This window comes from Phyllostomus discolor, chromosome 12, assembly GCF_004126475.2.
Source record: "Phyllostomus discolor isolate MPI-MPIP mPhyDis1 chromosome 12, mPhyDis1.pri.v3, whole genome shotgun sequence".
In the NCBI taxonomy this organism is placed as follows: domain Eukaryota; kingdom Metazoa; phylum Chordata; class Mammalia; order Chiroptera; family Phyllostomidae; genus Phyllostomus; species Phyllostomus discolor.
The window spans coordinates 27,393,736-27,405,789 of NC_040914.2; the positions used below are offsets into that span (position 1 = coordinate 27,393,736).

The 12,054-nt window shown below is 44.2% G+C and overlaps 2 protein-coding genes and 1 pseudogene across 2 annotated transcripts in view; 2 read left to right on the plus strand and 1 right to left on the minus strand.

The window, feature by feature from the left end:
• LOC114510749 (patr class I histocompatibility antigen, A-2 alpha chain-like) overlaps positions 1-12,054 on the plus strand; it is a 512,772-nt gene that overhangs the window by 487,082 nt on the left and 13,636 nt on the right. The window lies entirely within an intron of this gene.
• Positions 1-12,054, plus strand: part of LOC114510840 (patr class I histocompatibility antigen, A-2 alpha chain-like) — a 171,461-nt gene that overhangs the window by 23,510 nt on the left and 135,897 nt on the right. The window lies entirely within an intron of this gene.
• Positions 3,338-4,163, minus strand: LOC118497647 (annotated as a pseudogene).

Below are 12,054 nucleotides of genomic sequence, written 5' to 3' on the forward strand. Positions count from 1 at the left end.
TGGCTGAACAGGGCGGACCCCTGAGAATGGGCCCAGACCCTAACCCAGGACTGCATTGAAGGCCCAACTGTTATTATTCAGAGAAGGTGGGGGAACAGGAGGCAGTCAGAGCCTTCGTGTCCTTTTTTTGTGAATGTTCTGGACCTTTTCCAGCTTTTCAGATGCTGTGACCTGAGTCTTTTTGCTGCTTGTGGTAAGTTGTGTTTTTTTGCCTCTAGTGTAACATTTACACATCAGGGACAGGAGTAACTGTACTAAACCTGCAACACTGATTAGGAACACAAAACCTCTAATACTAGACAAGGAAGCATCTGAGGGGAACTGGTGTCCCAGCCACCAAAACCCTGTGCATGTATCATCAGAAGTTTTATTAACCTAATAACATCTTCCTCCCTTGTCCACTGTCCCTTCTACCTTCTATATTATTTTTGGCTAGATGAACTACGATGTTCTACTATTTCATTATCCAGAAGCTCTGATTTTTCTTCTGGCCACTTACTTTCTATAGAAATGAACTCATGAGAGGGCTAAGGTCAATTTCCCAGTATATTTGATTTATTTTAAAATATTTTATTGATTATGCTATTAGAGTTGTCCCAATTTTCCCCCTTTCCTCCTCCCTCCGCCCTGCACTCCTCAACCCTCCATCATCCCCCCTTAGTACAGGTCCATGGGTTGTATGTATAAGTTCTTTGACTTCTCTGTTTCCTATATCATTTTTTACTTCTCCCTGTCTATTTTATGCCTACCAATTATGCTTCTTCTTCCCTGTACCTCCCCCCTCATTTCTCCCCTCCTCCTCCCCACTGAAAACCCTCCATGTGATGTCCATTTCTCTGATTCTGCTCCTGGTCTAGGTGTTTGCTTAGTTTTGGGGTGTTTTTTTGGGGGGAGGGTTCATTTATTGATAGTTGAATTTGTTGTCATTTTACTGTTCATAGCTTTTGATCTTTTTCAATTTCTTAGGTAAGTCCTTTGAACATTTCTTATAATAAGTGCTTGGTGATGATGAACTCCTTTAACTTGACCTTCTCTGGGAAGCACTTGATCTGTTCTTCCATTCTAAATGATAGCTTTGTTGCATAGAGTGATCTTTAGTGTATGTCCTTGCCTTTCATGACTTCAAATACTTCTTCCCTCAGTCTTGCTTGGATGCAGGCAGAGACCTAAAGATGTGATCCTCACCCACACAGCCATGGCCAATGTTATGATTCTTCTCTCCTCTGGGATTCCCCACAAGATGGCAGCTTTGGTTTAGAGCATCTTCCCACCTCCCCAACCCCTTCCTGTCTTGGGTGTGTGTGTGTTATGTACAGAGAGTGCCACCTTGTGACCACCTGAGTCCTGAGCACCTATAAGTTCTTCATACAGCCCTGGGAGAGTGGAAAAGAGGATGCTCAGAAGAGGACCCCCAAGCTCCTCCATCCTTCCTGTTGTATCTGCTGAATGTTCAGCTGGATGTTCAGTTTCTTTCTTTGTTCCCTTCTTTCAAGATTTTATTTATTTAATTTTAGAGGGAGGGGAAGGGAAGGAGAAAGAGAGGGAGAAGGAAAGAAACATTAATGTGTGGTTGACTCTTGCACACCCCCCACTGGGAACCTGACTTGGCCCCAAACCCAGGGATGTGTCCCCACCAGAAATGAAACTGGAGACCCTTTGGTTCGCAGGTTCTTGCCCAATCTATTGAGCTACAACAGCCAGGGCCAGTTTCTTAATGAGTATCTCTGCATTTGTGAAAGTCACTGCTCCACCGAACAGGCAAAAAGATACCAACAGCAAAGGGAAGTATTAAGTTTCATCCTCGAAATCCAGTGCAGGCATTGCCATCTTGTGGTCATGTCCTGATGTCACGTTCACTGTCCTCACCATCTGGCCCAGTGTCTCCATGGTGCTTCACCTGCACAGATACCTCCAGAGGCTATAGCACATTCACACCCCCACAGTCACCACCAATGCCCTCCAGAGATCAGAGTCACCCACCCATGCTGATGCTGGTGGTCACCAGTGTCACTTTCTATGAGCTCGATTCCATTTTTACTTCCTTACATCATTTGCTTTGTAGATTCTGGTCTGTGGTTGATGCAAATGTTTCAGCTCTCGGTTTCCTGTTCACCCAGCATCAGCCCTTCCCTGCTGCTCCTCAGGGACCTAGAACTCCTGAGTCTGCTCTTGACGTGGTGAAACCACAGTTGAGAAGGTCAATATATAGAAGATAGCTTCAATAGTAACCATGACTACTCTGTTCAGGAATTATGTCTTCAGTACAATTTATTACATAAAATCTGTGATGACCTTAGAAGCTCTGTTTGAAATTGGAGCTTCACTGGAAAATTTTGAAGTCAATCCAGAATATAATGAGCTTGATAAAGGTACATAAAACTATAGAAGAAATATGTTTCCCCATTGATCAGTGCAGCTGCTGAAAGGAATCACCCTTTTTTCAGGAATACTGAACATTTTCCACAAATTTACCTCAATGTGAATGTGGGTGACACTTGACTTACTAATGTATTGGATTACCACATAATCCAGTATTGGTCTAGATTCACATTACTCTTTTGTGGGCAAAGATTTTATTTCATGGATGAAGAGAAAGACTTTGGGAAATGAAAAATTGTTTTAACCATTGTTTTGTATCTTTCCCCCCAATATGTCTGCAATGTGCTGTCATCATACAGAGAAAATCAGGTAGTTCCTCTGAAATGCTTCCTCTTACCTGTGCTGATTTGTTTTACATGGTTGGCCCTCTGAGAACTTTGTTCATTGGATGGATAAAATCCCATTACAAAGAGATAAAGTGGCCACATATACATTTGCCATGCAAGTTTTTGCTTTTTCACTGAAATTTGGACATGGGGTTCTGTTCACACTCGGGTTTTCTTGATTGACTTTTTAAAACACAAAACACTACTTTGGTTTTGCTCACTTCCCCATTTATTACAATAACCACATTTGGAGAGGCACAAAACACTTAAGTTTCACACGATGACAACGTTATCACAAATCCCAATGTTAGCCACAGATATTTCACTTACTCTGTTTAAAGAAAAACCCTTTGAAACATCTGAGTCAGCTTGATGCACAGAGACCCTGAATATATATGGGTATTCACATTTTAAATGCTTGTATATTCTGCTTTAATAGCATCTCCTTTCCATGGAATCCCGAGTGAAAGGGATTGAAATGTCTGTGTACATGCTTTGGAGATAGTGACACTAATATGTACAACATAAGAAGGTGTAGTGTGCACAGTTCTGCCAGGAGTCTCTGGTCCTTCTGGGCGTCCATGGCTTGTGCTGTCCATTCTTGTGCTGTCTGAATAATTCTCTTCAAAAGGTTATTTACCTGCAAATGAAGTGACTGGATGTTTGTCCCATGTTAGCAGGACTTCTGGGGTTTCAAAATAAACTACACCACCAATCTGATCAATAAATCCATTCATACATCCTTCTGTTATCCTTTGTGAAGCTAACTTTTCTGCCCTAGCTGCGGGGATCTCTAAAGATCCTCAAGCTCTTCAGAGGTAACATTACTTCATAATTTGCTTGCAGACAACACATTGCTTCAGTAACAGCTCTTCCAAGATGCTAGAACCATCAGCTGAGGTTGCTTTTGGTGAGGCATCAGCATGGCAGCAAATGCTTGAAGCTGATTTCCTCTGATGACCACACCCAGGTACATTTTCTCTAGGATCCCATGAGCAGCAGGTTGCTGGCCCCTTTCACCCCGAAAAAGAGTAGCTAGCATTGGACAATGCTGTCATCCTGCTGATGTTAAGATGTTTCAGCTCCAAGCAGGTTTTAAAGCCTCTAGTCTTCTGCTTTTGTGCCCTGTCGCCTTGTAAGAGAGCTCATTGTCCCTTTGGGCAGCTTCAGTGAATTTCCTTCTAAAATCAAGAACGCGTGCACAACATACCTATCATGTATCTGTAACTCTTCCCTGGTTGATTCATTCTGAAGCAATGAGGCTGAATTTATGGAAACCTCTGCCTGGACTGGATCATTGCCCTGCAGACACAGCTGAGCCATCTTCAGGGATATCTCTAGATCACAATCCACTTTGTGCTGTTTTTATCCCATTTGCAAAAGAATTCTCACCAGCACTCACTCGGCCTTTCTCCAGTCTTCCCCCTTCTCATATGGGGATACAAGATGCTCTCTCATGGAAGGAAACTAAAAACACTTTGTTGACTTGTATAGAAGGGAAGGCAGGTGGAGAGGAAAGTCAAGAGCTCAGCACAGGGCTGACAGTGCTGGGCTGCATGTCTGGGCTGTGTCTGGGCAGTGAACTTACACACTTTCCTCAACTCCTCAGGGTGCTGCCCTCTGTGGAAGCCAAGCTGGATCTTTCTCTTCTTTTTGGGTGCGGTCTTTAGTATCTTGTCAACTCTTTGTTGCTTTTAAGAAATTGCTTTTTGTATTATGCATGACATTTTTAGCTATTTCCTGTGGGAAAGTGTCCAGATTCCAGCCAAGTTTTCCAGGAACTGAATTTCTAAGGCAAACGGTTAGTCCCAGAGGACAGGTTCAGAATCTGGATCTTAAACCATGATGTGAGGATGGTCTGTCAGGAGTTTTATAAGTGAATAGATTTTATGTAATTTGGTTTTTGAAAACATTAGGCAAGAGAACTCAAAAACACTCTCAAGAATACACAAAATAAATGAGTTACATTGTCCCCCTGCTCCCTCAGTCACCAAAGTCTTCTACCAGGAAACCACCAAAGTGAGTCACTTCTGATTTCCTTTCCAAGAAAAACATGTTTGTGCATTAGTGTTGGTGTTATGGCTGCAAAAAGAGCTGAGGCCACAGGCTGGGAGAAAATGTTTGCAAATCACTTGTTTTAGACCATATATAAGAATCATCAAACTCAACAATAAGGAAACAATAACTCAATAAAAAGTGATCAATATTCTAGACAGACACTTCACCAAAGAATTTTGGTCAGCCCTGGGTGGGTGGCTTGGTAATTTGGAGTGTTATCCCATGCAGCAAAGGCTGTGGGTTTGATTCCTGGTCAGGGCACATGCTTGGGTTTAGTGTATGTTCCCTGGTCTGGGCGCCCAGGGAAAGCAACCTATCAATATTTCTCTCTCATGTCAATGCTTCTCCCTCTTTCTTCCTCTCTCTCTGAAAGCAATGAAAAAATGTCCTTGGATCAGGATAAAAAAAAAAGAAAAAAGAAAAAAAGAAAATGAAAGGTTTATTTAAGGAAGCAGCACAAACCCAGCGTCACCAGTAAATTGTTGCTCTAAGACCTGGCTGGCTCCCCAATGGCTTCTAGTGGATGGGTTGCATAGGGGGCTGAGGGACTCAGAGCCAAGGTCTCCATTGATTGGTCAGCACTAGGGTAGGGGGTGGTTGGTCATTACATCTGGTCCTATGTCAGCCACAGCGTCATTCTGTCTGGCTTCACACACTCATTCCATTGCTCTCCGCAGAGTCTGAATCTTCATGAGTACATGTTGGAACACATCCGATTTTCAACCTCTGTCAGCTCTGCAGACACCTGTCCACAGCCCTCAGTCCTGCCACAGGGGGACCTCGTCCTTGCACACCTGGTGCCAAGCTGACACTCTGGATGTGTGTCACCTCATCTCGGTCAATCCTGGCCTCTCTTGTTCTGGGTCCCCTCTCACTGGGTACCTGCATGTTCTTTTTTGGTTTGCTTCCTCATTTTCCCCACTTTTCCTGATAGTATTTTCCAAAAAAGGACATGGAAACTTAACTATTGAAACTCTAAACACATGAAGAAACTGTAGGCTATCCTAGCCCTTACTCACATCTTGACTTGATGTGGAACTCTGTGTTGGAAATTTTTTTCTGCAGAAAATGGAATGCATTGCATCAGCGTCTTCTAGTCTCCAGACCCGTATTTGCTGCCATTGAAGTTTTCAAGGTCTCTCCCACCCTGTTTCCGAAATTTCATCATGATGTATCATTATATGGGTCTGTTTTTATTTGCTGTAGCAAGGCTTTGACTAGGCCCTTTAAAATACAAATTTTTCCCTTTAAACTTTGAGAAATATTGTTGAAAATTTTTAAATCATTCTCTACTCATAATTATTTTTAGACAGGTGTTATAAACTTGTTAGGATCCCTTGACTGACAGACTAATAGGTCTTCTCTCCAGCTTGCCCACATTTTCCCATTTGTATAACTCAGTAGGAATACAATTTGAATCTTCCACTTCAACTATTGAATTATTCTTTTATATGTTGATATTCTTAATTTCCAAGAGACCTTTCCTGTTCTATGATTGTGTGTAATTGTTCTATTTTAGATGCCATTATCTTTTACATCTTTCAGATAAGATGGAGACCAGTGGAATGGGACCCATAGGTTTCCTGGTTATCTGCTTATGTGATATCAGGAACCTTTCCCTCACAGCACTGGGTCATGATTACATTTCTCTGTGTGATTCCTGCTAATGGCCCATCTGCCCCACCACAGTGCCAGAGTCACGGAGCCAGGGTCCTACTCTTTCTCTGCATTCTGTCTCCACATTCTAACTAATCCTGAGACAGTAGAGGCTTTGAAACCCATGCTGGGTGATGAACTTCACTGTGGTCTGGATAGCTAAGGTGAAATACCCCTGATGTCCTCCTGAGCTGAGCCCTGTCATAGAACATTCTGGAACTTTGCAAACATTCACTTGCATGGTGTACAGTCATAGTGAGGCAGGATAGTAAGGAGCTAGGAAAATTCCTAGGCAAGAGAAATGGGGAAACTGAGGCAGGAAAATTAAGGAAGGCCAAACAGTCTGAACAACTTACAGCCAGCTGGTGAATCACAAGGCCTCATCTTCCCCTAACCAAGGACACTGAGAAGAAATGGTTTGTACCTCTCCGCCCTAACCAGGGAAGACACAGCTTAAATCTCCCTGCCTGGAGTGAAAATAAACAACAGACACTCAATTAATGCCATTTGTGCAGATGAACCCAAGGACAGAAGAAGTCAGGGGAACAAATAACAAACAAAACAAAACAAAAACCATTAGAGCCAGACAGAACTAAGGGAAAATTAAAACAGTGGAGCTGACCAGATGATAATCTCCAACCCAACTATGTGCTCATTTTGATGCATCAGCGTATTTAAAGCACTCATAGAAAGCTGGTGAATATTCTGCAGACAGCCTCCCCTATATTCTCACCCAGAGAAGAGAGATTAAAAACCCTCCAGACAGAGACCTGGGGCAGCTCGCTCTAGAGCACACCCACACACCCATATCAGACATGAACTTCTTTCTCTCCTTCTGAGCTCTAAGGTGCCTTTGAGATTTTCAGCCAGGGGAGTGGGCAGCTAGTACTGGGCTTACCTCTATCCTGTCTCCATGGCCCCCTTTTCTCAGACTTCCCAGTGAGCTGACAGCTGCCCCACCTAGACTTTCTCCAGCTAGTTCTACCCTAAGCTTTTCCTTAGCATCACTGTCCCCAGCTTTAATAAAGATACCTTCAAAATCCCCTGGACTTGGGTTTTGGAATATTTTCCAAAGAAAGGCAAGCACCTTCTCACCACACAGCACATACCGCACACCACACACCACACACCACATACCACAGGCTGCCCTGAGGCAGAACCGCTGAGGCTCAGGTCTGTCTGGTGACAGTAGCTGTTAAGGGATCCAGTGAAAGTGGGTCAACAAGGCTCTGAGAGGAAACACCCTGCATTCACCACAGCTCCACCACCTGGAACCTCTCTGGCTCTTATTTCCCCTGTGCCCCACAAGGACTCCATATTGAGTACTTCTTGGGTTTGCTCTGAACATTACTCTTGACCCTGTCTGTAGACCCCCTGGTATCACTGCCTGAGACACGTTAAGTGATCCTCTGTCCACAGTTACCATCGCTCTGTTGATTGGAGCATTTAGAGATATTCCACCCTTTCACTTTATAAAACCACAATACAAGATGCATCCATATAAATATATATGAATACACATACATGGACAAGTGTGATTATCTTCTTAGGACAAATTCCTAAAGGAAGAATTTCTGTGTCAAAATGTAAGCACATTTAAATTGCTGCAACCTTTTACAAAAGCATCCTTTAGGAATTTTGTCCCATTTTCAACCCCTTCAAACTTCACAACAGAATGTGTTCCCTCCCCACTGGATGAAATGCTCATCATTTTCTTTCATCTTTGTCAAGCTGATAGATTTTAATTTTTATTCCTATTTTTCTTATTCCACATTCTCATTTTTCTTTACGAGTGTTTATTACAACTATAATTGTTTAACTTAAGGAGGAAGGAAACTAAGCCCAAACATTGGAACGGGTCTGGCGCTTAGAGGGAAGCCCAGTGTCCCAGGAGGCGGCCTGGTGCTCACTGCTGGGCCGGGTGATTCTCTGGTTGGACACACGCGGTCTCACAGAACATCAGCATCAGACAAGAGCGTCCTGAGATCATGGTGACAAGAGGCAAAACACCTCCACACCGACTGTTGTCTCAGCATAGACAGAAACGAGACAAGGTGCAGCTCACACACTACCAAGCAGCTCCTGGGCCGGCCAACAGAAAGGAAGGCAGCGTCTTTCCTATCACCCCTCACCCTTGCTCCCATCTGCCTCGTCCCCAGGTATTTCCTGAGATGCCCTATCATAGACTTGCCCCCAGGTCCTGACAACACAAATCTAGAGGGACCCCTGCGCCCACAGATCCTCCTGTGATCACCGCCCAGAGCCCATGTCCTGGGCACCTCCTGTCTCACCCTGTCCATCGAGCTGCCCACATCCCTGAGTGTGCTCTCCCCCTCACAGCGGTGATGCACACAGCCCAGGTCTACCCCAGATGCTCCTCGGGGTCTTTGGCAGGAGAACACTGACACATGTTACCTTCCTCTGTCAACACTTTTATGTGTCTTTGAGTTTGGGTATGGGAGTGAGTTTGTATCTACAGAGCATGTGGTTAACATAGAAAAGTTTTGTTTTCCTTTATGGTTTTTCATTTTAGGTCTTACACAGAGAATATTTCATTCCACAATTGTGAAAACTTCATATATATTTTCATCTAGGGGAGAGGGGCCCAAGGATGAAGGAAAACAGAATTGCTCGAATTCTGGGGGAAACATGGAGAAGACAAATAGGTAAGGAGTTCTAAGGGGCAACTCTGAAGATTACACCTTCTGCTTCCCAACTTTTTAACTACGTCTGGGGCCCACAGGTATTTGGTGTATGTCATGTTCAATAAATATCTTTTCTTGAGTTAATTAAAGGTTTATGTGCCTGCTTATATTCTCCAAGTTGACAAAAACAACACCAGGAGTCCCAAAGTGATGTGCACAAGGACGAGCCCCAGTGAGGAGTGCTTTTCACCATTTATAAACTTAGGATGTTAAATCACATTTTGGTTGTTAAATACATAAGAAGTAAACTTTCTTGGGCATGCTGTATTTTGAGGATGTATCTAAGACCCTCATAGACAAAGAAATACCCATGACTTCCACGTGAAGATAATTTTAATATACGTCAAACTATGAGTCACACGGTGTCTTGGGGGTTGCGGGCCAAGACCACAAACTAAAAACACTCTATACAGGCACTGCCTGATATGGTAGCTAAAAGATACCTCTAGCTTTTGAATGAAAAGTAAATAAAAGTAGAAGTTCAACTACTCTGCACACAGGTCACACTCCAAGTGCTCAGGAGCCACCTGCAGCCAGCAGCTGCTGTGTTGGGCGTGCAAACACTAGAACAACCCCTTGTTCCAGAACATTCTATCACACAGAACTGCTCTTCATGTTTTCTGGTCTCCAGTCAGAGCACTAGACACATGAGAAAGGGAGGGGACAATTTCATCTCTCTGACAGATGACGCCAGATTTCTGTCTGAGGTGTGAATATATATTAAGCTTGTGTATAACAAACTGAACTAGGTTTCTGTGAATCTGGTGCCTTCGGACACAGACTGTTCCCAGTTCCAAAGGGGAAACACCTAACCCCCCACCTGCCTTCCCAGACTAAGGACACTCTGAAATCTCATTTCCAGCTGGTGAGCTTTCTTCTAAGAATCCAGGGCAATATTTTCAGCGGAGTGTGGGGATGCAGGGATCCCATCTCAGGGAGAAGGATTACAGGAAATGAGGAAGACACTAAGTTTGGGGGCCAGTGGGAAGACTGCCCCTGGTTTATGCAGAACAACCATTCTCAAAGTGTGCTCTGTGGAACCCATGAAGTTTCTAAGTGCCTTTCACAGGACCTATGAGGTCAAAACTATTTTTATAGGACTCAGGACATCTTTTGCCTTTCCACTGTGCCCACATTTACACTGAGGTAAAGTTAGCAAGAATGGAGGCAAGAGCAGGCATTCTTCACCATGACTCTCTCACAAACTAAAAAACAAAACCATTGTCACTTTAGAAGAATATGGTGAAAAGATTGAAAATTATTAATATTACTAAGTCATCGTCCTCAAATTGACATTTTTAAAATACCTTGGTTTCTGGTCAAGATGGCTGGGTAGGTAAGTGCAGTATTCTCATTGCTCCACGACCACATCAAAATTACAACTACACCACAAACAACCATGATTCAGAATCACCTGATATCTAGCTGAACAGAAGTTCCCCAACTTTTTAATTAAAGAAGCCACATAGAGACTGGTAGAAGATGTAGAGGTACAGAGCAAGTTGGTCCCCCACTCGGGTGTGGCAGATAAAAATCAAAAGAGGTATCTCGTCTGTGGAGTTTCCCTCAAGGAGCAAGATGTCCCAGATCCACACGAAGCTCCCCAGCCCAGGGTTTCAGTCCCAGGAAGACATGTCTCTACAACTTCTGGCTGTAAAAAACAGCAGTGATTGTGGCTGAGTGGGAGGGAGGCTTCTGGAGTCCCAGGCACTTCCTCTTAAAAGTCCCACAAGCATATGAACCTTCTCTAGGCTCCAGTGCTGGGACTGCAGCTCACAAAACACCAGGAACATATGAGGAACACCTGAGTGGTCTGGCATCAGGGTGAGAGCTGAGGGGCAGCTGTCTCCAAGACACAAGTGCTGGCAGAGGCCATTGCTCCTTTCTGAGCCCTCCCCCACTCAGAGCTGACAGGCGGACACCAGATCTGAATCTCCAACAACCTGGCTCTCACTGTTTTTCCCACGCTCCTGATTCCCTGAAACCTTACCCCACCAAACTTGCAGGTACCCCATGGCCCATTCCAGTGATATTTGCATAGAAACAGCCTGTCTTGGCTCATGCTGAGGACTTTCCTAAAATGTCTCAAACAAGCAGCATCTGGCCTAGACATGCTCTGTATCTTCAGCCAACTGGCCCTCAGCCTAGGACTTGTGGCAGCTAGCCACAAGGACTTGGTTTGTAGCGTGGCCTCTCTGTAGCGAGGCACCTCCAAGCCCAGCAAAAGTAGCAACCATCTGCAGATTGCTCTGTAGTTTATGCCGGGTATCTGAGGGCAGAGCACAGGTACTGGCTGACCATGGCCTGTACATCCCACAGGGTCTCTGAGCCAGCACACCCGATAGACAGCCTCAGACACCAGCAAAGCACCACCCCACCACCTCCATAGCAATACACTTTAGGGGCTGACTGAGTGAGTACCAGAGCCTCCACAGTGGCTGCAGCCAGTCCTCAGAGCTGAACAGGCTGGGGGTAAATCCCTTCCATTGTCAAAGCAGTCATGACTCAGCTACAACACGAGACTGCACACAGCCCACACCAGCGAAGGGGGTGGTGCACCTGGAGTGCTCAGGTTAGGTAACCAAAGAGGCTGCATCACTAGGTCTATTACACCTATGACATAAGGACACTCTACCAAGACTAGGAGTTGGAGCAGCTCTACCTAACACATAGAAATAAACACGGGAAGGCTGCCTAAATAAGGAGACAGAGAATCATGCCCCAAATGGAAGAACAGAGCTAAACTCCAGAAAAAAAAAATGAAACAAAATGGAGACAAGCATTCTACCAATGCAGAGTTCAAAACACCGGTTGTAAGCATTCTCAATGAATTTAGGGAAAGAGTAGATGAAGTCAGTGTGAACTTTAACAAAGAGATAGTACTCATAAAAATGAAGATAAAAAACATATTGAAAACTTTATAAATGAAA